At 46.8% G+C, this 27,201-nt stretch overlaps 1 protein-coding gene across 1 annotated transcript in view; it reads right to left on the bottom strand.

Annotated features, from left to right (window-relative positions):
• LOC146869492 (E3 ubiquitin-protein ligase TRIM39-like) overlaps positions 1–27,201 on the bottom strand; it is a 203,217-nt gene that overhangs the window by 37,271 nt on the left and 138,745 nt on the right. The gene's annotated exons all lie outside the window — the stretch shown is intronic.

Consider the following 27,201-nt stretch of genomic DNA (forward strand, 5'->3'; position numbering starts at 1 on the left):
AAAAATTCACGGAGGACTTCAAAAGGGGCTAAGGACCTTAAGGACACTCGGAAAAAGAAAAATGATGGTGCTTCCGGTCTAAAATGGGATTATTCAGACACTGGGATTATCGGCCCTCTTGATCAAGTTCCGGGGTTGGGTGGTACTCCCTCCTTTTCTGAACATCTCGGGGAGCCTGGAACAATGGGTAAATCGATGGCGAGCCTCATTTTGGAGACTATTAAAGATCTTCAAGCAGAGACTAGAGCAGATGGGAAAAAGACAAGACAGGGCACAAAAAAAACTGGAAGGAGCTATCCGGAAAGTAGGGCGCACATGCGGCAAAATCTGTTAAAGGCTGGATGCTATGGAACTAAGAACTGTCGTTGTCGAGAAAGATCTGGTTGCTGTGAGAGAGCAAACAAAGACCCACAAAGCTCAATTGTCTGATGTAATGTGGAAACTGGAGGACGTAGAAAACCGCCAGCGAAGAAACAATCTTCGAGTCCTCGGGGATTAAGGAAGGCATGGAGGGGGAAGACATTCGGGGCTTTATGTTAGGTCTTTTCAAGGAATCCTTTCCAGAGCTTATCGGCTGGGACTGGGATCATTAGATCCAGAGGGTACATAGGTTCCCCTTTGTCCCCCATAACTTACCTAATAGAGATTCCAGTCAGCCAAGGGCAATTCTGGTATTTTTTGGTAATTTTTCTTTGAGACAGGCTATTTTTGAGAAAGCCCGCCCGGAGGCTAGACGACAGTTTAAAGGGGCCTCCTTTTTCGTACGCCCCGATTTCTGCCACATAACTGTGGAGTGTAGATGACGTTTAAGGCAATTAATGAAGTCATTTCAAGATTCTGGGTTTGAGGCTTTTTTGTTGGTTTCAGCAAGGCTAAGAACGATTGTTAAAGGGGCTGTCAGATTTTTCACGTCAGAGATCCAGGCCAAAGAGTATCTGGAACAAGCTCAGGGGGAGAAGAGAAAGGCATAGGAGGAAAAAAAAAAATAACAAAAAAAAAAAATCTAAAAAAATCTTCACATATGCAGGCGACTGAGCAGCACAGGGGGCTTTTAAGTTTGGTTAAGAGAAAAAGAAGGAAAACCTTAAATAGGATATACAAGGTGGTGGGGAGGTGGGGGTACAGTAGTGCTTCACGTTCGCCCTATCACACAGACCTGTGAGCTCTGGCTGCTTTCACAGGGAGGGGGTGGAGCGAGGGGGTGGTTGGGGGGGGGGGGTGTTTGTTGGCGATGAAAGCAAACCACAGATAAAAAAAACTGATGAGCTTTCTTCGTATGTTTGTGATATTAGAAAGCAATCTGGAAAAAAATGTGAAGGGTACTAAAGGAAAAAAAGGAAAAAGATATACAATTTTGACGACTAATTTATACAGCTATTTTTTGTTTAAGGCTAATAATCTGCATATGAATTGTTTGATCATTTTGGGGAGATGCGCGTTAATGATTTATGGCTAAATTGCGCATTGAGACTGTAAATATTTGTGGTCTCAATGATGGGGTTAAGAGAAGAAGGATCCAAGAAGATCTTAAAGTCTTACATGCAGACTTGATTTGTCTTCAAGCGACTCACATAGCCTGTAATGATCACAAAATATTGGGTAACATAGATTTTAATTTAATGGCCTATACAACGCAAGACGTCAGGACTAAAGGGGTGGCAGTTTTGATAAACTACAAAAATATTATAGGTGCAAGAAAAATTGTGGATAAACATGGTAGATGGATAATTACGGCAGTCAGAGGAGGTACTCGCTTGTTTACTCTGTGTTCAATCGATGCCCCTGTTTTAGATGATCCTTCGGTGCTAAACTTCTTAGCTATGAGCCTTATATAATTTGTGGTGATCTTAATATTAATGGATCGAAGTATATGATTGATAAATCTGCGGGTGCAAGTAGGAATCGCAAACCCCAATCGTCCAAGGCGCTTAAAAATGTGATTAAAGACATAGGTTTAGTTGACGCGTGACCTAGTTTGAGAAATTCAGAGGCTGGATATACCTACTTCTCTGTGCCTCATCTTAAATTTGCTAGACTAGACTATTTTTTGGTGTCTCCCTCTCTCATGAAGGATTCCAGGATTGAAATATTTCCAAGGATAATGTCGGATCATAATCCTTTGGTTTTTGAATTTCCTGTGTCAGGAGTGAGAAGTGTACAGAACAATTGGACTTTTGAGAGAGCATTACTCACTGACCAAGACTATCTGAGTCATATGAAACGCTGTATTATCGAGTTTTTCAGCTTCAATAAAGATAGTGCAACCCCAGGAATGATTTGGGATGCATTTAAAACTTCCGTGAGAGGGGAGACACTGCGCGATATAGCTTGATTAAGCAAAGAAAGAGCTCAGAACAAATTAAAGGCTACTATCAGAAAATCGCTGTTTTGGAGACTGAACTAATTGAGATGGTAAATAAAGGTGGGGACCTCTTTACAGTTACTGGTCTGATAATGGTGACTAAAGCTGCTTTGAATGATTTTTATCTGGATAAAACAGCCAGAAAGTGCCTCGCAAAAAAGCAACAATGCTATGAATATAGCGAGACAGTTGGTCGATTACTAGCTGTTAAGGCGAGACAACAAACAGCAGTAGGACACATTAAACGGATCAGGAATCTTCAGGGAGATCTAGTTACGGATCCAACAGAAATTAGGGAAGCTTTTAAAAAGTATTATGAGGAGTTATATACTGCTGTAGATACGCCAAAAGAGACAGGGATGTCATATGAGTATGAATTTCTATCTAAAACAAAAATATCTCAGAAGGAAGCTTTTTTTTTGGGCACTGAAATCTCGCAGGAGGAGCTTTTTTTAGCTTTGCAAGATCTTCCATCAGGCAAGGCTACGGGCACGGATGGTTTACCATTAGAATTTTATAAGATCTTTATTAGTGAGGTGGGGCTCGAGGTTTTGGGGCTATTTAAGAAGGTTAGAAATGGGGCAGCACCACCAGCATCATAGGGGACTGCCAATATTATTATCTATGTAAAGAAGGGGAAGTACCCTTTGAACCTGGGCTCTTATAGACCTATCACACTGCTAAATAGGGACACAAAGTTATACTCGAAGATATTTGCATCCCGTCTTAACAAGATCATGCCACAACTAGTGACAGCTTGGCAACATGGCTTCGTTCAAGGTAGGGGGACGGATGATAATATTAGGCGCCTCATTGCTCTATTTGATGCGGCAGATGTTTTAAGGAAACCTATGGCTGCTGCCTCTTTAGATGCTGAGAAGGCTTTCGACCGCGTGTCATGGAAATATCTCTGGAAGTAATTGGAAGCCAATGGGTTGGGTTCAGAGTTTATTACAACCATTCAGGTATTATATGCGAAACCTATAGCTCGTTTACAAATAATGGGAGGGGAGTCTGAATCATTCTTTATAGGAAGAGCAACTAGGCAAGGTTGCCCTTTTCCCCCTTGCAGTTCGCACTATATATATATAGACCCTTTTTTGCGCTGTCTTGAGTCTTCTCCCATTATCTCTCCAATTACGCTGCATGTCTGGGAGGTAAAAATAATGGCATATGCCGACGATGTAGCGATAATCACATCCGAACCTGATAGACCAACGGCCGAAGTTGAACTACTGACAGATCGCTTTGGTTCACTTTCAGGCTATCAGCTGAACAGAGCTAAAACTCAGATATTGGCATATAGATACACCACTATTGCCGACAGCAGGGTGGTTGATGAGGCCACATATTTAGGTATACGTATAAAAGCAAAGGTTGACGACATTTTTGATATAAACCTTACCCCCATAATTGGAAAAATAAAAAATGATATGTGCCGATGGGATAACTTAAAACTATCAATAATTGAAAGATGTAATTTGGTTAAAATGACCATTTTGCCAAAATTATTATATATGTTCCGCACGATTCCGCTTGAAATCTCTAATGATTGGTTTAAACTGATCGAGAGGGAGGTTTCCAGGTTTATATGGTCATATAAGCGTACACGGAGATCGAATGCTTTCTTATCCCTTCCCAGGGATGGGGGGGGGGGGGGGTCTTGGATTACCTCATTTTAAATTCTATTATTTGGCAGCTTCTCTACAATATTATTGGCCACTTTTCGGTGTAAAAAAGGAGATAGTTACTGATTCTAACCTCGTGACATCAATCTTTGAGTACTAAATTGGTTCATGCACCAATGGTTGTCTTTTAAAAATGTATGAACCTAGCTATTACAAAAAAGCCCGTTTTAAGACTGTTAGCGGCATTTCGAAATTGGACTGGGATTAGGAATAAAATGGGGATCGGCACAGATATAGCAGATACACACCATTGATTGAAAATGAGCAGATATCTGAGGCCTTGTCAGACTGGCATTTGCAGAGATGGGATAAAGCAGGTGTTTATAGGATAGGCGATCTTTTAATAGGAGAACATATTGCATCTTTTGAGGAATTTAGGATTAAATTCAATATTGATCGTCGAGATTTTTTTAAGTTATTACAAATAAGAGATTTTCTTCTTAAAAAAGCTGGTGGTGGGATGGGATTTTCAGCTATACCATTGATGAAAGTCTTAAGCCATACATCCAAACTCTCAATTTCTTCTCTTTATAGTTTATTACTGGAAAACGTAACGGATGATCTCGAAAAACATGCATTGAAATGGCAGGCTAGGGCTGAAGTCGTAGATTCATGTTTTTTAAAGACTATAGAAATGGGCAATTTGGTTCTATGTACTGCCAATTTGCGGGCACAACATTTTAAGACTTTGTTCGATTTTTATATCCCGCCCGCAAAAATTGTTAAATGGGGGGGGTGGGGGGGCACAGAAGAAACCCACTGCTTTAGGTGCAAGGTGTATGATGCGGACGCAACTCATATTTTTGCAGCATGCCCCATTTTGGATTTATTAAGAAGAGAAATTTCAACTTTTTTTCGAATTGTGCTGAAAAAAGAAACTCCGCTTTCTCCTCAGTTAATGATACTTGGGGGTAACGATACAAGATAGTCACAATAATGAGTTTTTATTTATAGCCATGGCAGTGCTTAGACTGTGTATCGCTTCAGCATGGCTTGACCCTTCTCCCACAACTTTTTCGCAATGGAAAATACGGCTGGTTCATATATTAAATCTTGAAAGAGCACTTTATGCACAAAAAGGTAAAAAGAGCAGAGAATTAGGAATGAAGATTTGGAATCCATTAAAAGATTGGGTTAATGGACTGACCCAGGAATCTTTCTAGGGTATATTGCAAGTATATTATAACCTGTCTTGTGTTTTTTTTTTTTTCTTTCTTACATTGTTGTTGATTTTCTTTTTATATTCTTAGATGACGATTAATTTGCCCAGATATGGAATGCGGATGGAATATGTGTTTTGCTTTCAGTACATTTGTATCTGTTGTTCTATTTAAATAAAATAAAAAATATATATAAAAAAAGGAATACATTTTTAGTATATTAAACTTATGGCAGAACCTCTTTGAGTCATGACTTTTCACATGGTTATTGCAAACGGTGCACAGCATAGAACGCCATTCGAGATCCTGTGCGTCATATATAGGTGCCTGGAAGGCGGATCTCCCACTACCCTTTAGGACAAGATAAAGTGCTCCTAGCCCTCTAGAATAGATTCCCATTGTACAATGTCTATGCCCCAAGTCTCATGATCTGCAAAGCGAAAAACACACGCTTTCATATTGAAACTGCCTGTGCTCCCTGCTACCACATAGGTGGTTTCCTTCGAAGATGTTAAAGATATGTAGCCGAACAATCAGAACAAGTAACATCTATGACATTAGTCCTTAGAAAGCATGCCTCTTACACCAAGGATGACCATGTATCCACAACTGCCATGCCTAGGACAGGGATAACTTTACTTATTGTGAGTTTTGTAAAGTGCTGTTTGTTGCTTTCCTGATACTTCACAGCTGATAGTGTACAAATAAGTGAAGGGACAGGGAGACTGAAGTCCAACCGGAAGGATGGATTTTGTGTCTGATGTTCCTCAAGTGCAACTCTTGATCTGTGATGAGTTCCGTTAGAAATCAAGTCTGGATAGTTCTCTTTTCAAGAGTTTCCTGAAATGTAAATGATGGGCAGAGGGCATTCCACCCATCCTTCATCCTCTTGAACGACTATTGACGGATAAGGTCGGCTGATGATAAGCAGAGGTTTCAGCTGGGGTGGAGCGTACGGGCAATTCCTGCAGGTACTCCGGACCTTTGCCCAAGTGGGCATTGGTTGTGGGACTGAGAACACTGTATACTGCACCACAAAAAATATAACCATATTGCTTCTCTCAAGAGCACCTAGACGTGTGCACTATATAAACAAAACAAACCAACATGAACCAAGGTTTCATGTTATGCATTCTAGAGAAAATGCATATATTCTTTAGAAATGCTTCGGAACATAAACTCCCAAGTTTATGTAAATTGCTATCGCATTTATTGTCCAGGTTGGCCACAAATTGTCTCTGCCCACCGGCCAATGAATAGAGCTACATATTATTGCATGACACTGTACTAGTCCAGCTCACTTTAGCTCTAACAGTGCATCCCAGTGTCAAAAGATGCAAGAGAAAACTAGACACTGGCTGCCTCTCTGTCAGCCTTGTTTGTGCACCACTGGAAAGTAAACCCTAGATCTTTAAACTTTCTCACAGCCTGAGGAAAATGCTACTTACCCTCAACAATGAACTTTTTAATGGGATGCCATATCTACCTATAGATTCTTCACCTCGTGAATCTCTCCAGGTGCTAGATCAAATTCAGGAAATGTATAGCTTTCCCGTACTGACCAGTGGTGCGATGGCTCCAAGTCAGCTCTGACTCTTCATCCCTATACCTCCCATCCAAACCAGACATTATGAAGCTACTGTGCACTCTCAAATCAGTTCTCCATCTTTTTCTCCCCCAGGCCCTGAGAGGCAGAGAGAGGCCTAATGAACTAAAAGGAATCCCTAAAAGGCGGAGAGAGGCCTGACAAGCTTAAAGAAATCCCTTAGATGTGGAGATCGGCCTGACGAACTAAAACAGATGCAGTACACAATACCTAATCTCTTGCTATTTAACCAGCACAGCATCCAATCATCAGAGTGGGGAAGTGTGTGGGTCGGTAAGGAATCAGCAGATAAAAAGAGTAGGCACTAAAGGATTATGCTACTTACCCTGTAAACATCTGTTCTTGGCATGTAGTGCTGTAGATTCACATGCTCTGCAAACTCCTTCCATCTAGGGTTGGGTCCAAATATGTGCAAGTTGTTTTTCTTTAATGTATTTTGAGTCACGAGGTAAAGTGACTCCTCTTGGTGATAATGTGCATGGGCATTGACTTCATAGTTTGATTGTATTCCAGCAGGCAGGCAGGTGAGAATGGAGTGTTAGTAAGTATCAGTAAAGAGATGTCCATGTTTATGAAAAGGTAAAAGGAACTGCAACGGCCACAGGTGTCCAATGAGCAGGGTAGGCAGCATGTGAATCTACAGCTCTACATGCCAAGAACAGATACTTACAGAGTAAGTACCATAATCCGTTTGAGGCATGTGAGCTGTAGATACACATGCTTTGCACAGACTGTATAGCAGTGTCCTCCAAAAGCAGTGGCTAACCTGTGGGTGTTGCAGATGTTTGGTAAGTGTACGACGCACTGCCTGACGCACATTAGCTTGTTGGCGTGCTAGAACATCCACACAGTAATGTTTAGTGAAAGTGTGTGGTGTAGACCATGTAGCCTCCTTACATATGTCAGCTATTGGGATATTGCCCAGACAAATCCATGGACGGCCCTATTTTACTAATACAGTGTGCTCTAGGGGGTGTAGGTGAAGTCCTTTCAGCTTTGACATAATATGTCTGAATACATTTAATTATCCATCTAGAAATGACTGAATTGGATATGAGCTTTTGTTTGTGAGGGGGCGAAAAAACAACAAAGAGTTGTTTGGTTTTACAAAAGTTTTTGGTTCTGTTAATGTAATAGATTAGAGCTCTTTTAACATCTAGTGTATAAACAGCCCTTTACACGACTGAGTCTGGTTGAGAAAAGTAAATGGGTAACAACTGATTGTTAAATGAGTAAAGGAAAAACCACATTTGAAAGGTGTTGGACTTGGCCCTTCTGGCAGGTTCACCCCTGAACTTTTTTGATTTTTATTGGTGACTGGGTATGGTGATTGTTTGGTCTCTGCGCACTTTCCCTGTGTCCCAGGGTAAAGTGCGTGCGTGCTCTGAGTGCATGTGGTGAGATAGGCCTGCCCTCCCATAGGAATGCATGGGGAATGTATGTGTCCCTAGTAGTTCCTGATGCGTGGGGTGTGCAGGCCCGAGTTTGGTATGTGCGGACTCGTGGGAGTGAATGCTGCGCGATGATGTGTGCGGCGTGCATGTACCTAGTGTGGAAGTGCCACTTCTAGAAGTGGGCACTTCTGTGTGCAGTGTGTCTGTCGCGTGATTGGCTGGTCATGTCATGTGACGGGCTAGGGATTCCCCAGTGTCAGGATGAGTCACCCAGTGGTGAATGGGGAGATCAGCAGCTAGATGGGTGGGAGGAGTCCACCTGGGTCCTGAATAGGACAGGGTTTTCCAAACACAATGCTGGCCCCGCCCCCTGTGGTGCGACTGACGACCCTAGCCCTTCCAGTGAATAGAGTGAGGGGCTGAGCACATCAAGGGTGCTCCCCAACCAGCTGCGACTGGTTTTCCCCCTCACCCTGACCCCAGAACAAAGGGTTTGCATGTATAAAAATGGGGCTGTGTCCCCACAGAGACTGTTCTCTGCCAGGATCCTACCGGAGGGGGGCTGCTGCTGCTGCTGGACCGGAGGACCGCCACTTGGACTACCTCCCTGCCTGGAGGCCCAGTGAGCTGGCTCTGGGTCCAGCCTTGCCCCCACCCCTGCCTTGCTGTGTGCAGGGGAGACTTTTTTTTGCTGGACTTTATTACCCTTCTTAAAGCGCTGGGAGCGCTTTATTTGCAGCCCTAAGCGCCTGGGAGCGCTTTTATTTGACTGGGAGCGCTTTGTTTAGGACACCAGCATAGGGGAGCGCCTTCCGGTGTGCCTCGCTGAAGCCTCCAGTGCCTGAAAGTGCTGGAATTGCCTTCGGCGCAGAGAGCGCCTATTTCTGTGCTCTTGGCGCCAGGAGCGCTTTGTTTCTGATGGCGGGTGCCCACCCCGCTTAGTTGATTATTCCTGTGCCCTAGCGGGTGCCCACCCCGCCAGGAACTTGCCGCTTGTTTCTGCCCTTGGATACTTGAAATCCGAAGACGGGAGCCCACCCCGTGCTTCGGAGAGAGCCGTGTTGAATTCACCGCCGGCAGCCCGAGGGTTCGCTGACGTCACCTCCCTGCCGCGCTGGGATTGGTCCAGCGGCAGGGAGCATCACCCATGTGACCGGGGCCGTAGCGAGGAAGGAAGCGACGCTCTGGTTCACGGACCCAGGCGGGAGCCTACCCCGCGCTGGGACGAGCGGTGGAACAAGTCCCTCGGTGCCTAGGAGAGTGGTGCCGGCGTCCGGAGGCTTCCTGAGTGGGACTCCACCCCCAGCACTGCCGGTGACCGAGACCAGCGCCTCCAGCCGGGTGAGTGGGGCTCTGGCCGGGAGGGTGCACAAGGCAGCCGAGGGGGTTGCTGAGCGCTGGTGCGCTCCAACTAGGTTCCCCCGAGTAAGGCTCCAACGAGGCGCCTGGTATTCCTTCAGAGTCCGGTGTGACTCCAACGTCGGGGGCATTTCTGTCGCACCCAGAGCGGCCCCGGAAGGCAGCGGGTCGCTCCCACGAACAGGGGCAATTTGTTCAGAGCCGTGAAGGCTCCAACGAGCGGCAGATATTGTTCAGAGCCTAGAGGGCTCCAACGTTACCGGGGCATTGCTTACGTGCCTGAGTGGCCCCAGATGGCAGCGGGCCACTCCCACCTTGCCCCACATTAGTTACAGAGCCCGGAGAGGTTCTAGGGGGCATATCTTGTGGACTTGAGCCCACGTGGCTCCTACGTTGCCCCCAGTAACCTTTTCCACAGCTGCCCAGCACTTAGTGGGCAGCTGCAACGTTTAGGTGGGGATAATTTACATTCTGGCTGGCGCAGCTGGCGCAGCTTTTCTGAACGCAGGGCGTCCTAGCCCCTACCAGGCCAGTTGGCCCAGGGACTGCCACAGATAGTGGCTATTGTGAGTTTTTGCGCCATTGTTCCTTTCCTGCACCTCTGAATGTGTTTATGCGTCATGTGCTTGTTTTACACCTCTAAATGTACTTTATGCATCCTGTGTTTAGGTGCTTAGACCCCTACAGGTAGAGTGATACTTAGGTGGTTGTTTTCTCCTTAGTACAGGTGGTACTAGTAAGGTCCTAGTTCCCTGCGTGATATTCCTAAAGGTGGTTAGGGTTGCGTAGGTGGTACTTTCTGGTTACCAGTAGTTACTGGTTGTGTGCTATATGTTCTATTTTTAGTGCTACAGTGATTGTATGTGCTATGTTCTAAAATATTATTCCTACGTTCTATGTGGCCCTGTCCCCTGTATATATAATCCCTTGTAAATTCTGCCCGTGCCTGTTGGCACATTGTAAAGTGTGTGTTTTTATCTAATGTGTTGTGTATAATACAAAGGTTATTTTTATATAATACCTTGTGTGGAGTTTCCTTTGTGGTGGGCCTTGGGTGTTGTTGCTGGGTGCGTGCGCAAACGCTTTACACATCGCCTCAGGGATAAGCCTGTCTGCTCGTGCCAAGCTACCAAGGGGGTGAGCAGGGGTTATCTTTGGCGTGTAACTTCCTTGCCCTGACTAGAGTGGTGGTTTCTGCCTAACTTTGGCGCAAGCCTTAGCCAGCCAGAAATCCCATTTCTAACATTGGTGGCAGCGGTGGGATTTGGACTTGCGTTTGCGCTGTACCGCAGCGGCAACTGGCCACACTACAAAACTCTGCATTTAGATAAATCACATGGTATAGGGATTATTGTTTTAAAATTGTTTTTAATTGTCATTTCTTTGGAAATGTGTTTTTGTGCACTGTGAGTTAGGTGTCCCTAGCTCGGGAGGGTAGATGATCCCCCTTAGTGCATTGTGTTTTCTGGATTCACCAGAGGGTGGGATCCAGTGGTGGCAGCGTAATAGTGTCCTGTACATTTGTCCCCCGCCCTGCGCCCAGAGTTGGTACCTGTGTCACGTGGTGGTCAGGTTGAGGAATCAGGGGTGGTAGAAACTGCCTTACCAGTCCGAGGGGAGGGTTGTGTGTGGATGAGTGGTGAGTGGCACTAGGCAAGTGAGTGTGAGTTCTCTGGGTTAGAGAGCTTGCTGAATCTTTTTGTGAAGTGTGTACTCCTGTTAAGCTCAGACCCCTAGGTTCCCTGTGTGATCTTTTCTCTAGAACGTCTGCCAGAATGGAGCCTGCTTTTGATCTCAGTGATCTAGTTTATTACAGTATGCAGGAGTTGGAAAGGTTCTGTAGAGAGAGAAACATAGGGGTGAGCGAGTCAGACACGGTGTACGAATTGAGGAACTACATGATTGGATGGCAAGCAGATGAATGGGAACGTGAGCGCAGTGAGGAAGAAAGGGCCCGGGCCTCACACCTGGAGGGTGGTGGGTCCGTGGGGAGCCCTGAAGATTTAGAAGAAGATGACAGTACCTGGACTCCAGTAGAGAGTGAGGACCCCGTAGGTAGGGAGTCCCTTGCTGGGTCCAGCGTAGGAGATAGCGCCTCATCCCTTTCCTTGTCCCCTGAGTATAGTGGTAGTTTTCTGGATTCCCCAGTGAGGGTGGAGTCCAGGGGGGGCAGCGATATAAAGTGCAGTACAGAGAGTCCCAGTCCCCCGAGTGTGGTACCTTGTTCCCGAGAGGAGGAATGTAGGTTGAAGTTCAGGGGCAGTAAGAAGCTGTCTCACCAGTCTTGGGAGGAGGCTGTGGAGGAATGTCATGATGCACTGGTGGACTGGTTGGTGTTTAACCCGGAGCAGGATTTGGATGGAGTACTAAATATGATTATCAAGGAGCAGATGCTCAGTAGTTGTTCTCCAGGGTTGCGCCAACACCTGTTGAGGTACAACTCTTTTTGTCCATTTGAACTTGCAGAGGAAGCAGACCGCTGGGAAAGGGCCAGAGGTTCTCTAGTGTCATTAGTGAGTGATTCCAACAATAGTGGGTCAGAGATCCTCCAGCCCAGCGTGGTGGAGGAGGCTCAGTGTAGCCCAGCTAGGTCCCAGGATAGCGAGGAGGGTGTAGGGGCTCACTGCCTGGCTCAGTGGAGCAGGAGTGAGGGGGTGACCGAGGGTCCCCAGACGCCCGAAACCCTGCCTCAGGACTTGGATGGTTTCATGAGGGAACACCAAGTTGGGGACCTAGGCTGTCCTGTTAGTCCACTTGAGGAAGATCTCTTAGTGAGTGGAGGACCTGGGGCACCTGTAACCAGGGCTCCTGTGGTTCTGGAGTCTGGCAGTACCGCTCCGGTAGAGAGGGTACAGGAGTCCAGCGTGAGTGATTGGGGGATGAGTTCCCCAGTGGAAGAGCCGGTGGGTCAGGGACTTCCCAGTTGGGCTAGGTTCCCGTGTAGTGACCAGGGTGACACCACTTCTGTTCTGGGGGATCTCCGCGCACTGTCAGGTGGACAGGGGACGGGAGATCAGCGCCAGACAGACAGTCGCTCGACATACGTGTCATTTGATAGCCTCAGGGGGATGGAGTGGAGATCCCCAGAAGTCCTGGAGTGCCAGGCAATTATTCCACCAAAGGTTCTAGGCCGGAGGTTGGAAGGCCAGGTTCGGGATCAGCCTGACCTGAAGGGTGGGTCGTCTGTAATCAGCGTCCCGACCAGTTTTTCTTCCAGAGGTACCGCCCCAGTTGGTAGGGAGCAGGGTTCTGGAAGGGGGTGCAGAGGGTGGGAGAGCCCACCTCTGCCCCCGGTACAACCTGAGGGGTTAAACCCTGGGTTGGAATGGCGTTCTAGGTGTACCCCTCGCCAGAGGAGGAGGAACCCTAGGAGAAGAGGTAGGGGGAGGAGAGCCTTCCCTGAGACTCCTGGTCCGCCTGAGGGTGTAGACCCTAGGCTGGAGAACCAGTGGCAGTCTAGTCCTGTCTTTCAGAGAGGAAGAGTGGAGAATGGCCGCTATGTGCCAGGGGTTACTACCCCCCACTCTGTGGTTAGGCAAAGACCAGTGGCACCTGGGTGGCCTAGGGCCTGGTCTTGGCCGCGGACAACTTGGGAGTACCAGTGGGGTAGCCCAGTTGGTCCAGACAGTGGTGTTAGAAAGAATTCCATGAGTTTGCCGTGGCGTAGAACCGGAGGGTGTCCCTGCAGTTGCGGGCCCGCGTCCGTGTTCTATCGCCCCAAGCAGGGAAGTCCATCACGGTGGTGATTGGGCTGCCCTGCGTTTTGGCTGGAAGGGGGTTGTGTTGGACTTGGCCCTTCTGGCAGGTTCACCCCTGAACTTTTTTGATTTTTATTGGTGACTGGGTATGGTGATTGTTTGGTCTCTGCGCACTTTCCCTGTGTCCCAGGGTAAAGTGCGTGCGTGCTCTGAGTGCATGTGGTGAGATAGGCCTGCCCTCCCATAGGAATGCATGGGGAATGTATGTGTCCCTAGTAGTTCCTGATGCGTGGGGTGTGCAGGCCCGAGTTTGGTATGTGCGGACTCGTGGGAGTGAATGCTGCGCGATGATGTGTGCGGCGTGCATGTACCTAGTGTGGAAGTGCCACTTCTAGAAGTGGGCACTTCTGTGTGCAGTGTGTCTGTCGCGTGATTGGCTGGTCATGTCATGTGACGGGCTAGGGATTCCCCAGTGTCAGGATGAGTCACCCAGTGGTGAATGGGGAGATCAGCAGCTAGATGGGTGGGAGGAGTCCACCTGGGTCCTGAATAGGACAGGGTTTTCCAAACACAATGCTGGCCCCGCCCCCTGTGGTGCGACTGACGACCCTAGCCCTTCCAGTGAATAGAGTGAGGGGCTGAGCACATCAAGGGTGCTCCCCAACCAGCTGCGACTGGTTTTCCCCCTCACCCTGACCCCAGAACAAAGGGTTTGCATGTATAAAAATGGGGCTGTGTCCCCACAGAGACTGTTCTCTGCCAGGATCCTACCGGAGGGGGGCTGCTGCTGCTGCTGGACCGGAGGACCGCCACTTGGACTACCTCCCTGCCTGGAGGCCCAGTGAGCTGGCTCTGGGTCCAGCCTTGCCCCCACCCCTGCCTTGCTGTGTGCAGGGGAGACTTTTTTTTGCTGGACTTTATTACCCTTCTTAAAGCGCTGGGAGCGCTTTATTTGCAGCCCTAAGCGCCTGGGAGCGCTTTTATTTGACTGGGAGCGCTTTGTTTAGGACACCAGCATAGGGGAGCGCCTTCCGGTGTGCCTCGCTGAAGCCTCCAGTGCCTGAAAGTGCTGGAATTGCCTTCGGCGCAGAGAGCGCCTATTTCTGTGCTCTTGGCGCCAGGAGCGCTTTGTTTCTGATGGCGGGTGCCCACCCCGCTTAGTTGATTATTCCTGTGCCCTAGCGGGTGCCCACCCCGCCAGGAACTTGCCGCTTGTTTCTGCCCTTGGATACTTGAAATCCGAAGACGGGAGCCCACCCCGTGCTTCGGAGAGAGCCGTGTTGAATTCACCGCCGGCAGCCCGAGGGTTCGCTGACGTCACCTCCCTGCCGCGCTGGGATTGGTCCAGCGGCAGGGAGCATCACCCATGTGACCGGGGCCGTAGCGAGGAAGGAAGCGACGCTCTGGTTCACGGACCCAGGCGGGAGCCTACCCCGCGCTGGGACGAGCGGTGGAACAAGTCCCTCGGTGCCTAGGAGAGTGGTGCCGGCGTCCGGAGGCTTCCTGAGTGGGACTCCACCCCCAGCACTGCCGGTGACCGAGACCAGCGCCTCCAGCCGGGTGAGTGGGGCTCTGGCCGGGAGGGTGCACAAGGCAGCCGAGGGGGTTGCTGAGCGCTGGTGCGCTCCAACTAGGTTCCCCCGAGTAAGGCTCCAACGAGGCGCCTGGTATTCCTTCAGAGTCCGGTGTGACTCCAACGTCGGGGGCATTTCTGTCGCACCCAGAGCGGCCCCGGAAGGCAGCGGGTCGCTCCCACGAACAGGGGCAATTTGTTCAGAGCCGTGAAGGCTCCAACGAGCGGCAGATATTGTTCAGAGCCTAGAGGGCTCCAACGTTACCGGGGCATTGCTTACGTGCCTGAGTGGCCCCAGATGGCAGCGGGCCACTCCCACCTTGCCCCACATTAGTTACAGAGCCCGGAGAGGTTCTAGGGGGCATATCTTGTGGACTTGAGCCCACGTGGCTCCTACGTTGCCCCCAGTAACCTTTTCCACAGCTGCCCAGCACTTAGTGGGCAGCTGCAACGTTTAGGTGGGGATAATTTACATTCTGGCTGGCGCAGCTGGCGCAGCTTTTCTGAACGCAGGGCGTCCTAGCCCCTACCAGGCCAGTTGGCCCAGGGACTGCCACAGATAGTGGCTATTGTGAGTTTTTGCGCCATTGTTCCTTTCCTGCACCTCTGAATGTGTTTATGCGTCATGTGCTTGTTTTACACCTCTAAATGTACTTTATGCATCCTGTGTTTAGGTGCTTAGACCCCTACAGGTAGAGTGATACTTAGGTGGTTGTTTTCTCCTTAGTACAGGTGGTACTAGTAAGGTCCTAGTTCCCTGCGTGATATTCCTAAAGGTGGTTAGGGTTGCGTAGGTGGTACTTTCTGGTTACCAGTAGTTACTGGTTGTGTGCTATATGTTCTATTTTTAGTGCTACAGTGATTGTATGTGCTATGTTCTAAAATATTATTCCTACGTTCTATGTGGCCCTGTCCCCTGTATATATAATCCCTTGTAAATTCTGCCCGTGCCTGTTGGCACATTGTAAAGTGTGTGTTTTTATCTAATGTGTTGTGTATAATACAAAGGTTATTTTTATATAATACCTTGTGTGGAGTTTCCTTTGTGGTGGGCCTTGGGTGTTGTTGCTGGGTGCGTGCGCAAACGCTTTACACATCGCCTCAGGGATAAGCCTGTCTGCTCGTGCCAAGCTACCAAGGGGGTGAGCAGGGGTTATCTTTGGCGTGTAACTTCCTTGCCCTGACTAGAGTGGTGGTTTCTGCCTAACTTTGGCGCAAGCCTTAGCCAGCCAGAAATCCCATTTCTAACAAAAGGAATTTAGGTTGGTGCGCAGGACCATCCTACTCCTGTGTATTTGGAAGTAAGGTTCTTCTAAGGTTAGTGCCTGGAGCTCACTGACACACCTAAGTGAAGTAATGACAAATAAAGAAGCGACATTGCAAGATAGAAATTGAGGGGAAAAGTTATGGAATGGTTCAAATGGTGGAGCCTTAAGTCTGATAAGAAGGATATTGAGATTCCACGTGGGTGCAGGTGGATTTCTGGGTGAAATTATTCTCTTAAGGACGTCCAGAATCGCCTTCATAACAAAGATAAGTGTTGCCTGTTTTGAAGATAAGCGAGATGTAAGCATATTGAAGTGAAGGGAAGGTCAGAAAGCTATAAATGGAGAAGGTACCAAACAATGTTTTGCACTGTTGCATTAAATGGATCAATGTGCTTATTATGGGACTAAAAGATACATCTTTTCCATTTAGCTGCATAGCATGCTCTAGTTGTAGACCTATGAGCTTCTTAGAGAATGGTCATACATTCAGGTAACTAAATTCTATGACCTCAGGAGCCAAATCGCAAGGTTGAGTTCCTTTGGAAATGGATGCCTGATTTTTCCATGGTTCTAAGTGAGAATGTCCAGACTGAGGTGAAGCTTCTCATGCGGAACTACTGAGAGTTCGAGTAGTGCTGTGAAACAGGGTTGGCGAGCTAGTTGAATGAGGGCGAGAGAAGTTTGCCTGAGCCTCCGAACTAGACACAGAAGAAAAGGGAGAGGCAGAAAAGAGTAGGCAAATATCCTTGACCAGTTCATCCATAGAGTATTGCCTTTGGATAGCGGGTATGGGAAACTGGAGGCGAAGTTTGGTCATTTTGCGTTGTCTGCGGTTGCGAACAGGTCTATCTGTGGAAACGCCCACTTGCGGAAGTATGGGAAGAGGACTAAGGGTGGAGTTCCCACTCATTGAATTGCTGCTGCACCCTGTTGAAGAGGTCGGCAAAGTTATTGTCTGTTACTGGGAGGTGTTCCACTAACCGATGGATGCTGTGACGCATTGCTCAATGCCAAATGGTCTGAGATAGGCGTGATAACTCTAGAGAGTGTCCCGCCAGCTTTCGTAATCAGTACATGGCTGTCATATTGTCCGTCCGGACTAAGACAACATTGCCTATCAGGTGAGGTAGAAATGCTTTCAAAGCTAGGTGAATAGCTTGAGGTAGTTGATGTGGAAACCCTGGTGTTTGGTGTCCCAGAGACCCTGAACTATAAGATCTTGCAGGTCAGCACCCTATCTTGTGAGGGATGCGTCCACTGCCAGAAAGAATTGTGGGAGGGGGTAGTTAAATGGCCACCGTTTTAACAAGTTCCGCCACTGCAGATAGTAATGAGTGCGGCTGTCTATCAACACCAGATTCTCTAACCGAACCTGTGACGGAAACCACTGGCGTGCTAGACGTTCTTACAACGGACGTGTGTCTAATCATGCATGTGGCACTATGGCGATGCAAGAGGCCATCGTACCCAACAGACGCATGACTGTTCTGACCCAGAGTTGTTGATTGGTTTAAAAGTGTGCTAGCCGGGTTTGAAAATTTTGAACCCTTGCAGCATTGAGATAGGCTAATCCCAGTTGTGTGTTGAGAACAGCACCTAGATATGGCTGAACATGTAATGGGTGAAGATGGGATTTTTGTATGTTGATGGTAAACCCCAGTTGATGGAGCAGGACTATCGTGACCTGAGTTTGTTGGTGGCACAGAGGATGGGTACTGGCTTTGATAAGCCAGTCGTCCAGATATGGGAAGACATGGATGTTTTATCTGCATAGATGTGCTGCTACCACTGCAGTAGTACCCCGAATGGGAAGAGATTGAACTGATAATGCTTGCCGGCTATGATAAACCTGAGGTATTTGCAGTCTGCTGGATGGATTGGGATGTGGAAATTGACGTCCTTTGAGGCTCGTGCTGACAAAGTCGCCCTGCTTAAGAAGTGGGATCACGTCTTGGAGGGTGATCATATGGAAATGCTCGGACAGGATGTAATGATTTAAGGGTCTTAGATCTAGGAGGGCCTGTGGTGAGCTTTCCTTTTTGGGATGAGAAAGTACAGGGAGTATACCCCCAATGTTGAAGAGGGATGGGTTCTATAGCTCCTTTGAGCAAGAGAGCTTGAACATCCTGTGTGAGCAGTGTTTAAAGTTCCAGAGAGAGTTTGTGAATGAGAGGTGGAGCGTTTGGAGGAGTGGTGATGAGCTCCAGACAATAACCGTGTAGGATAATTTCCAACACCCACTGATCCGATGTTATGGATTGCCAGGTGGGGAGAAACAGTTGTAATCGACCCCTGGCAGGTGTTAAATAATCAGGGGTAAGGAGAAGTGAGTCACTGCTTTGTGATGGGTGTGGCACCATGTGAGGGAGCAACCCTACCATGATCCTTGGAGTTGTTACCCTTGTACGTGCCCCTGTAATATCCGCATGAAGGGAAGCTGTGACTTTGTGCACGATATGATGAAGAAACATAAGCAGCCCAAGCAGAATTTATCTACAATAGGAACTCCCATCAGAATTAGAAGAAGGCCGGTGAGCACAGTGTCATTACCACCAGATATAATATCCTTCAAGCCAACACGACCAGCAAAGGCAGATTCACTAGAAGATTGCAAACGAGAGGGAGATTCCAGAAGGGCCTCTGAGGCTGGTCAGACAGTCCCAAAATATGACACTGCCCATAGGTAGAGAAGATGGGGAGTAGGAACAGCGTTCTAAATGTTTAACAGAAGTTAATCTCTTATACCCAGCCCTCCAACAACCAGCAGCCTGCCCATATACCCTCCATAATTCATGCATAGGAGAAGTCTGTCATGCACACTAGGAATGAATATGGGCCTGTCTGGCCTCCCACTGTACTCGCTCGGCTCCTGATTCAAAATGATGGGAGCTCTCGAAGGGTAAATTCAGTAAATCAGCCTTGCAGCCCTCAATGTACATTAGGCACCAAACCAAGCCCTAAGATGAAGAGATACAGAGGAGCCCAAGCACCTGGCTGAGCCCACTGTGTCATAACCAGAGCTAAGGGCTTGTTCACCAGCTCCAAAACCATTACACTCATGTGATCAGGAAGAACTGAGACTATCATCTGGTCAAAGAGCACAGGAGTAGCAGACCAGCAGGAATAGAGCATTTCAAAAGTGGAGGGCCATCCCTCCTGAGAAAACCTGTCTCCCAGACAGAGCAGATGAAGAAGAATAATGGAGGTTGTTGTCTAAGTAGGTGTGAACTCAGGGTTAGAACACAAAATAGTTGGGTAATTAGGAGCCAGGCGATAACGGCGGACAACTTGACCTCTGACCAGCATTAAGGAAACCACTGTACTCCAAAACAAGATTAATGGATTCGGTTATATCCTGCTTAGTTACTTATGTTTGTCCTAGTTTACCTAGCTCCTAGCTGCTCAGGCAGTGTAAGTGTTCTGAGTGGAATGTTGATGTGATGGAGATGCATGAAATGCTTGGGTGTCATTGATGAGGACGTGTCCATTGATGAGGACGTGTCCATTGATGAGGACGTGTGCATTGATGAGGACGTGTGCATTGATGAGGACGTGTGCATTGGTAAGGATGTGTCAATTGATGAGGACGTGTCCAGGACTTATTTACTAGCTCATGCGAGGCATACATGTGGCTCCTCTAGGTAACCAATTCAGAAAACTCCTGGACCTGAGGAAGAACAGAACACTACTAGACCTCATGTCTGTGACCCTAGAGGAGCCCGAAAGGACTGGACCTTCTCCCTGTTCTACCCAGGACACAGAAGTGAACTCCAAGTGTCATATGGCTGACTACCAGCTAAATTTACAGGGACACAACAAGCGACAAGAGGTGTTTTCGGCATTTGACCAGAGGCAAATGGACCTGGACCGGACCCTGCTGTTTAGCCTCTGTCTTACACCATAAGTCTCGAAGTGCCTACCCTGAGGTCATAGGTGGCTCTGGAAGTGTACTCCTGTGGTGGATTGGGACTTAAAGGACTAAAGTCAGAAGGTAAAATCTTTGGCCAGGATGAACCTGGATGGTGCTCCATGGTGGTCACAGTTAAATTGCCTCTATGTTCCAGGCTACGCCGACCATTCAATATCATTGGCACTTTCTGCTTCTTTGCACTAATCCTATTTAAAACTTTAAAATATCATAACATTACCCTTAGCGGATTTTGGCATTGTGGTGTCATTCTGTTTACAAAAATGTCCTCTATTTTTCTAATTTGGTTTGGAATTTTTATTGTATTGCATTGCGACTATATTACCATTTTGATACTGCATAAATACTGTACAGTGTCCTAAGTTAAGCCTGTCTTCTCTGTGCCATTGCTACCAGGAGGATGAGCTCAGGTTAATTTAGTAGCTTTGAGGGTTCAACAGGATAACAGTTGTGATTATTTCTTGAGGTGGCCAGTCACCCACTCCAAATAATAATCCAATTTCTTGCACCTTTCAACATTACCCTGGGAGAGGATTTGGACCGCTGGCACCCTTTTTGCCCTAAGAGTGTACATCTGATTACCACCAGAGCCTTTAAAGAGGAACCAAATCAACCAGGGCCCAGAGTGGGCCAGAAATCGGACACACAAAGAGTAGAGAAGCTGGGGTGAACACAGGCTGACCAGGGATTTCAGGCAACCACAAACAGAGCTACAGCACTGCAAAAATATTCAAAACAGAAGACCTTCAGAAGAGAGCTTATTGAATCAGCGTTGAACGGGAATAGATGTCAGAGCACCAGGTGGTGTCATATATGGCTCCGTGATATCAATTCCGGGTCCAATCCAATCCCCACCTGAATAGCAATATATGCTTTACAGATGATGGTAATGTAGAAAATGGACATATAATTTACATTTGACCGGTTATCATACTAAGTAGCATGGACATATCCGATGAAGATCCCTGGCAGTCTGAGGAACATACTTAAGCTGGGCATACATGAGTGGCATACATGAGCAGCATCCTATGGCAGCAGCTTGGCGCATAACAGCATCTATTTTACCAGGCACAATACTGAAATCGGCTTCTTCTATGTGTTTCACATATCAAGTTGGTCTTCTCCTCCTTGACAGTCCCTCCTCCAGCAGGGCCAGGCACACTCCTTTCCTCTTAGAGCAGACACACTACACACTAGCTTCTGGGCTCTATGCAGAACCTTAGCTTCTTGAGCGAGTTGTGCAGGTGATGCCCACTTCAGCTCTGGGAGAATGCCTGTTCTGCAGACACCAGCCCTGGTCGCATAGCAGCTCTCCCAGTGACGATCTGAGTATTCTATTACTTGGCCAATAAGAACTTGGTACTGGTAAAACATCTGCAGGAGTCCGGTTTCTGGAATAGGTATGCAGTGATCAGGAGTCTCAGAGGGAATGCTCAATGAGGTCACTGAGATACCATCAGATCAGCGTGTCCTGCCGGTAGAAGGTTTGGCGTGCAACCAAACCTTCTACCGGCAGGACACGCTGCAAGTTTTTGTCCCATTCGGGGAGATGATACCAGACGATAATCAGTTTTGATATGAACTGGAAATTGGATATATTGACATCGTGAGAATTGACATTGTCAAAGACTATTTTCGCTAAGTTTTGATTTTATGAATACGAGATCTGTGTACTGTAAATTCACCGCTCAAGCCCTGAGGAAGTCATTTGGCAATTCACCATTGACGAAACACGTGTTGGCTGATGAGCTGTATGAACTGAAAATGATTGTACAAATTCAAAACAAGAACTGGCTGTATTATATGATGGAACTGTGAACTAACAAGTCTTCAAAAGAAATTGCGGAACCGGAAAATTAAGACTGTTTATTTATGGGATATTACTATATTTCTATATTGGAGTTTGATTTCTCTTGTATTATATAGACATATACATTTTGATGTTGCTCAGGGAATAATCTTTGTAGTTTCAGCAATTGCTTTGCAATTTTATAGTTTCAGCCTGGGGTAGTGGCCGATTGCATTTCCCTTTGATGCAACTTTTGTGAATATAATTAGTTACTCTAACCAATAGACCGAGCGCAACAGAGACCTCACTACTCTTCTGTTAAATTTATGGTTATTGTATATATTATACTTGTGATCTCCTTGTGCTCCAAGTTTACTAGGTACCAATCTGGAATGTATTTTCTTTTGTAAAATTGATATATTTGCCACCTGTGTATGGCAAATGACTGTCTAAAACTGTTAATCTTGACCTCGTTACTCAAACAATATGCGCAGCCACCTTATCTATCAAGTCTGCTTCACAAAACCACAAAAAAAATATAAAAACAAACTAAATATGAATCCAGCGAGTTACAAATCTATTTGCGACATGTCATTTTACCACATTGGAAGTGTGGTTGTTGCGCACTCAAAGCCTGGTCTTCAGTGGAGCTTAGACTCTGCAAGAGCAAAATCCTTTCATACATCAGCCCCTAATTGCGCAATTTAAGGACTAATGGGAGGGATTTAGAGTTTGACCCACTTTGGCTACCAAGGTAGCTGTGGTTGATATGGTAGTCTGGGGCAGGAAAAAACAGTGGTGGGTATGTTGTTGCGATGGATACCTTAAAATAGGATGGTGTTGGGCCTGCCCAAAATGTTTCCCCTACAATCAGAAAAAAACAGGGGCTGAGACATCAGCCAGTTTACCAGAAATATCTCAATGCTGGCCTCCTCTAAATCAGGTCATAAGAATATCTGAGAAATTAAGTACAATATTCTTATTATGTATTCAAATTGAAGTCAGGAACCACTTGGCAGAACTTTGGGTATCTTGTAGGACTCACCTGAACTTTTATAAAAGATTCACGTCTACTGAATAGAGTTAAGTCAGTTACTGAACTATCAGCTTTCAACATGTCCCTGGTCAAGCAACAGGTCCACTCTGACTCTTATCCTCATGAGGTTGACACTGCGGAGCATGACACTGGATGAACACACAGACAAGCATTTTCAGATCTTCAAAGTTGGAAGCCGGTGGTACAGAGTTTGTTGGACCTGGACCTCTCTGAAATGAAAGGGCACCCCATAATTTTGCCATCCTTTGCTAAAGTCTTTTTTATTGGCTTTTAGGACTCTGCATACTTTTTCCCTGCTAACCAGTGGCACTGTGCTTGTGCAACCCTTCTAAACATGGTACACTTAATTTACTTATAAGTCTCTAGTACATGTACACAGTGACTGTAAATTAAATGCGACTAGTGGGCTGCTGAACGCATTGTGCCACCCACTTATGTAGCACTATAAAAAAATATCTTAGTCCTGCCACTGCAGCCTGTAGTGCAGTTTTACAGTGTCTATAAATGACCCTTTTCCCAGGCCCAAACCTTCCTTTTTAGGTCAAGCCTAAGTGGCGCATTCGCTGCTCTGCCAGGGATGCTGTATTCGAGTATGGACTTGAAGCTCCGCCCACTCTTCGCCCATATTTTTCATTGGCTTGTGTCATTATCCTTTGTAAATGCTGCCTTCTGATTTGTTAATAGGCTTGTTAGTCCCTCCTTAGTACCACCGTGTCTTCATTTGTAACCTCCCATGAGGACTGGCCCTTTTACTTCTGTTGTTACATGGTAGGTCTTATTTAGTCTGTGTGCACTACTTTCTTTCAAGAGTGTCTCTTACTGCAGGCACAACTTGCTTTCCTACAACATTCAGTGGGACCTGCGCGCTTTCACTTTCCAATCAGCCCGGAACACGATTTGATGTTCTTTTTAAAATTAATTACTATGGCACCCACCTCACGTACATCGTTATGCACCGCTTGTTAATTATTTATTCTTGCTCTCTTATGACAGTGGCTCTGCTTCCACTATCGGCACTATGGGTCCACAAATTCCACACGCTGTTCCTTTACAGAGTCTGCGCTGCTCCTCAGCCTGGAAATGTAGCATTTCCTTCTTGTTCTCCATTCCCCGCATTCATAGGATGGAGCCCCGCAGCCAGCAGCAGTTGCCCGTCCCTCCTCCCAGCTCAGCCTCCAGAGAGAGCAAGCCCGAGAGGCACTCTCCCTCCCCATGCTCCGGCACACACCGTAGGGACAAGAGGGGAGCTGGAAAGAACAGCTGCAGCCCTTTTCTGGCTCCAAAGACCGCTTATCCATTCTCTCACCACAAATCCCCCTTTCCTGGTTTCTGCCTGGACAGGCTGGACGTGGGCGGTGTCACCCAGCCCCCACTAAGCTCATAACAAGCATTTGCAATGCAATAGGTCTGGCATTATCGAGAGTTTAAGCTATTTACATTGTAAATGACAATGCCTTTTATTTATGTTTTAAAAACCAACACATAAATAAAAGGCATTGTCATTTAACAATGCCAATAGCTCAAAGTCCTGCAAATGCAAGACCTATTGCATTGCAAATGCTTGTTTAATACTTATAAGTCATCCCTAATGTAGGCCAACCTCCCCTAGGGCAGGGTGCATGGTATTTTAAAAGTAGGACATACGAGTTTACATTTTACATTTCTCGTAAATTTGTTTTTTTTCAATACTGTAAGGCTATCACTCCCATAGACTAACACTGGGTTGCCTTATTACACTAAATAAGTGCTAACTTCAGTTTGGGAACAGATAGAAAAATTATGTTCACGCAAATGAATTGTAATTTTAAATCCTGTTTAAAGGTAAAGTTGGATTTTAAGATAACATTTTGAAAATTCCACTTTTAGAAAGTTGCCCAATCCAACTGTGCCTAGGTCACAGGTCGGTGAATGGCTCTCCTGTTGTGGGTTGTGTATTGCTTCCAGAGATTGAGACAAAAGAGGCCTGTGTGTGAGGGGTTGGCTACTGCAGGGCTGTACCCTGCCCTGATAATACATCAAAGGAACCTGCCTGCATCACACATAAAAGAATATGACACCAGGCCTGGTCTGGCCTTTGTCTCCCTAGAGAGTGTGGATCCAGGCCCAGGGGAAGAACTGACCAGAACCAGTTTGGGCGTAGCTCAGGGAATCTTTCCACACAATGGCTGGCACCAAGGATAAAAGTGGCCCCTTCAGAACATTTCATCAAAACACTCCTGGTACTGTGTAAGATTCAGAAGGACTGCCCTGCTGTCCGAAGAAAAAAAGATTAGAGTTGCTTGCCTTGAACCCTGACACCCCAGAAGTGACTCAAAGAGTCAGTTGGCTGAACAACTGAACAACGGATTTGGGAGGTGGGAGTCAGGGGAAAGGCCCTGGACTGGTTCAAGAACTATCTAATGAACCGTACAACAACAGTACAAATAGGTACCCTGACCTCACATAGTAGGTCTGTAAGCCTTGGAGTCCCTCAGGGCTCCATCCTGAGCCCAGTGCTTTTCAACCTCTATGTAACACCTTTGGCCAGGGTAATTAGGTCCTATGGCTTTGAGGCAGTGTCATACGCTGATGACACCCAGCTGCTAATCACGTTTGGTCCTGGCCCTACAGACACAATGATCCGTTTTAAAATTGTATGAACCACATCAACACTGGATGGGCAATAACAATTTACAGCTCGACGGCAGCAAGACAGAGATCATCCTGTTTGGCAAGGCCGAAGAGTACTGGTCAAATGATTGGTGGCCCCAAGTGCTGGGCCCATGCCCATCCCCTAAACCAGCAGTGCGCAATCTCGGAATAACGAGTGAGAATAAGTTGTCAATGAAAAATCATGTAAATCTTGCAATAGGCACCTGCTATGGGATTTTGTGGAAATTACGCAAAATCTTTAAGTGGATCCCAATTGAATCCAGAAAACCATTAGTACAGAGACTTATTATAAGTCGTCTGGGCTACGGGGATGCCTTACTAGCCTCCATAAATGAAGATCTATACTCAGAACTTCAGATCTTACAGAATATGGTTGACAGACTAATTTTAAATCTTCCATCGAGAACTCCATCAGCCCCTAGTCGGAGGATTCTTCTCTGACTCCCGGTAAAAAAGAGAGTTTGTTTTAAAATTCTATGCCTTACCCACAAGAGCATACACAAACCGGTCCTAGTTACTTAGCCAAAAAACAAAACTGGTATCAGCCAGGTAGACTCCTAAAGATCCAGCACAAAACATCTCCTCACTCCGTGACTAATTCGCATTGTGAGAAACGGGGGTCGATCTTTTTCCTTTCTTGCCCCGACCTCTGGAATAAGCTGCCATCTCATCTTCTTTCCATCTCGGATCATAAGCTTTTTCGAAGGGAACTAAAAACAAGGTTATTTGGCTATCAATAATGTTGTTTAATTCTGATCGCTAGCCCACACGGACTCTTTGCAAGCGCCATGAGACCTATCAGGTGATTTGTGCGCTTAATACGTTTTTTTGACTTTGACATTGGGACACAACAATCTTCCAGAGGACTGCCCTGCTTTCCAGCTGACCAAACCCAACTGTACCTGACCTGGTCTTCTCCACTGACCTCTGTGGTAGTGAGCCCTGTACCCTACCTCATCCCCCAAGTTCTGTACTCATCTGTGCGTTACTGAAGGTCTTACCAGATCTGACGCAGCGCGGTGCAGAACATTGTAGGAACTCGCATCACAGGACCTCACAGCTCCTGATCGGCAGCTTCCACAGAACCGATGCAGCTGACCAAGCAGAACCTCACATTGCAGCCCCATGCAGACCTGGATCAGCAGCCTCACTAGGACCAATGCAGCACAGAACGACACAGAACCTCACAGACCTGCACCATGGACAAAAAGATGCAACTCTCAGCACGCCGAACTGGGTCCTGTACCCGGTCCCTGCTCTATTGTGGTCCGCCTGAGCTTGTGACTTTGTCCCAGGTCAGCGCAACCAGACCACCGCAGTTAGCTCTTTGTGCTTTTTGGTGCCAATTTCACCTAAAACCTTGCAAAAAAGTTCATACCTCTGGTCCTGCCGATTGGATTTTTGTTTTTCTAATATTATTTTATTAATTAATATTTACTCTACTTGTGTAAATTGGGTTGTCATTTTCTTGTGTTAGGTTTTCACTTTTTTACTGTAGGAGTGCTGCATAACTACTTTACACATTGCCTCTAAGTTAAGCCTGACTGCGTTATGTCACACTACCAGAAGGTGAAGCACAGGTTTATTTAGTGACTTTTGAGGTACACCCTGACAACGATTGTGTCTATTGTTTGCGTGGGGCTTCCACGCCCTCTCAAATAACAACC

This window comes from Triturus cristatus, chromosome 1_1 (assembly GCF_964204655.1).
Source record: "Triturus cristatus chromosome 1_1, aTriCri1.1, whole genome shotgun sequence".
In the NCBI taxonomy this organism is placed as follows: Eukaryota; Metazoa; Chordata; class Amphibia; order Caudata; family Salamandridae; genus Triturus; species Triturus cristatus.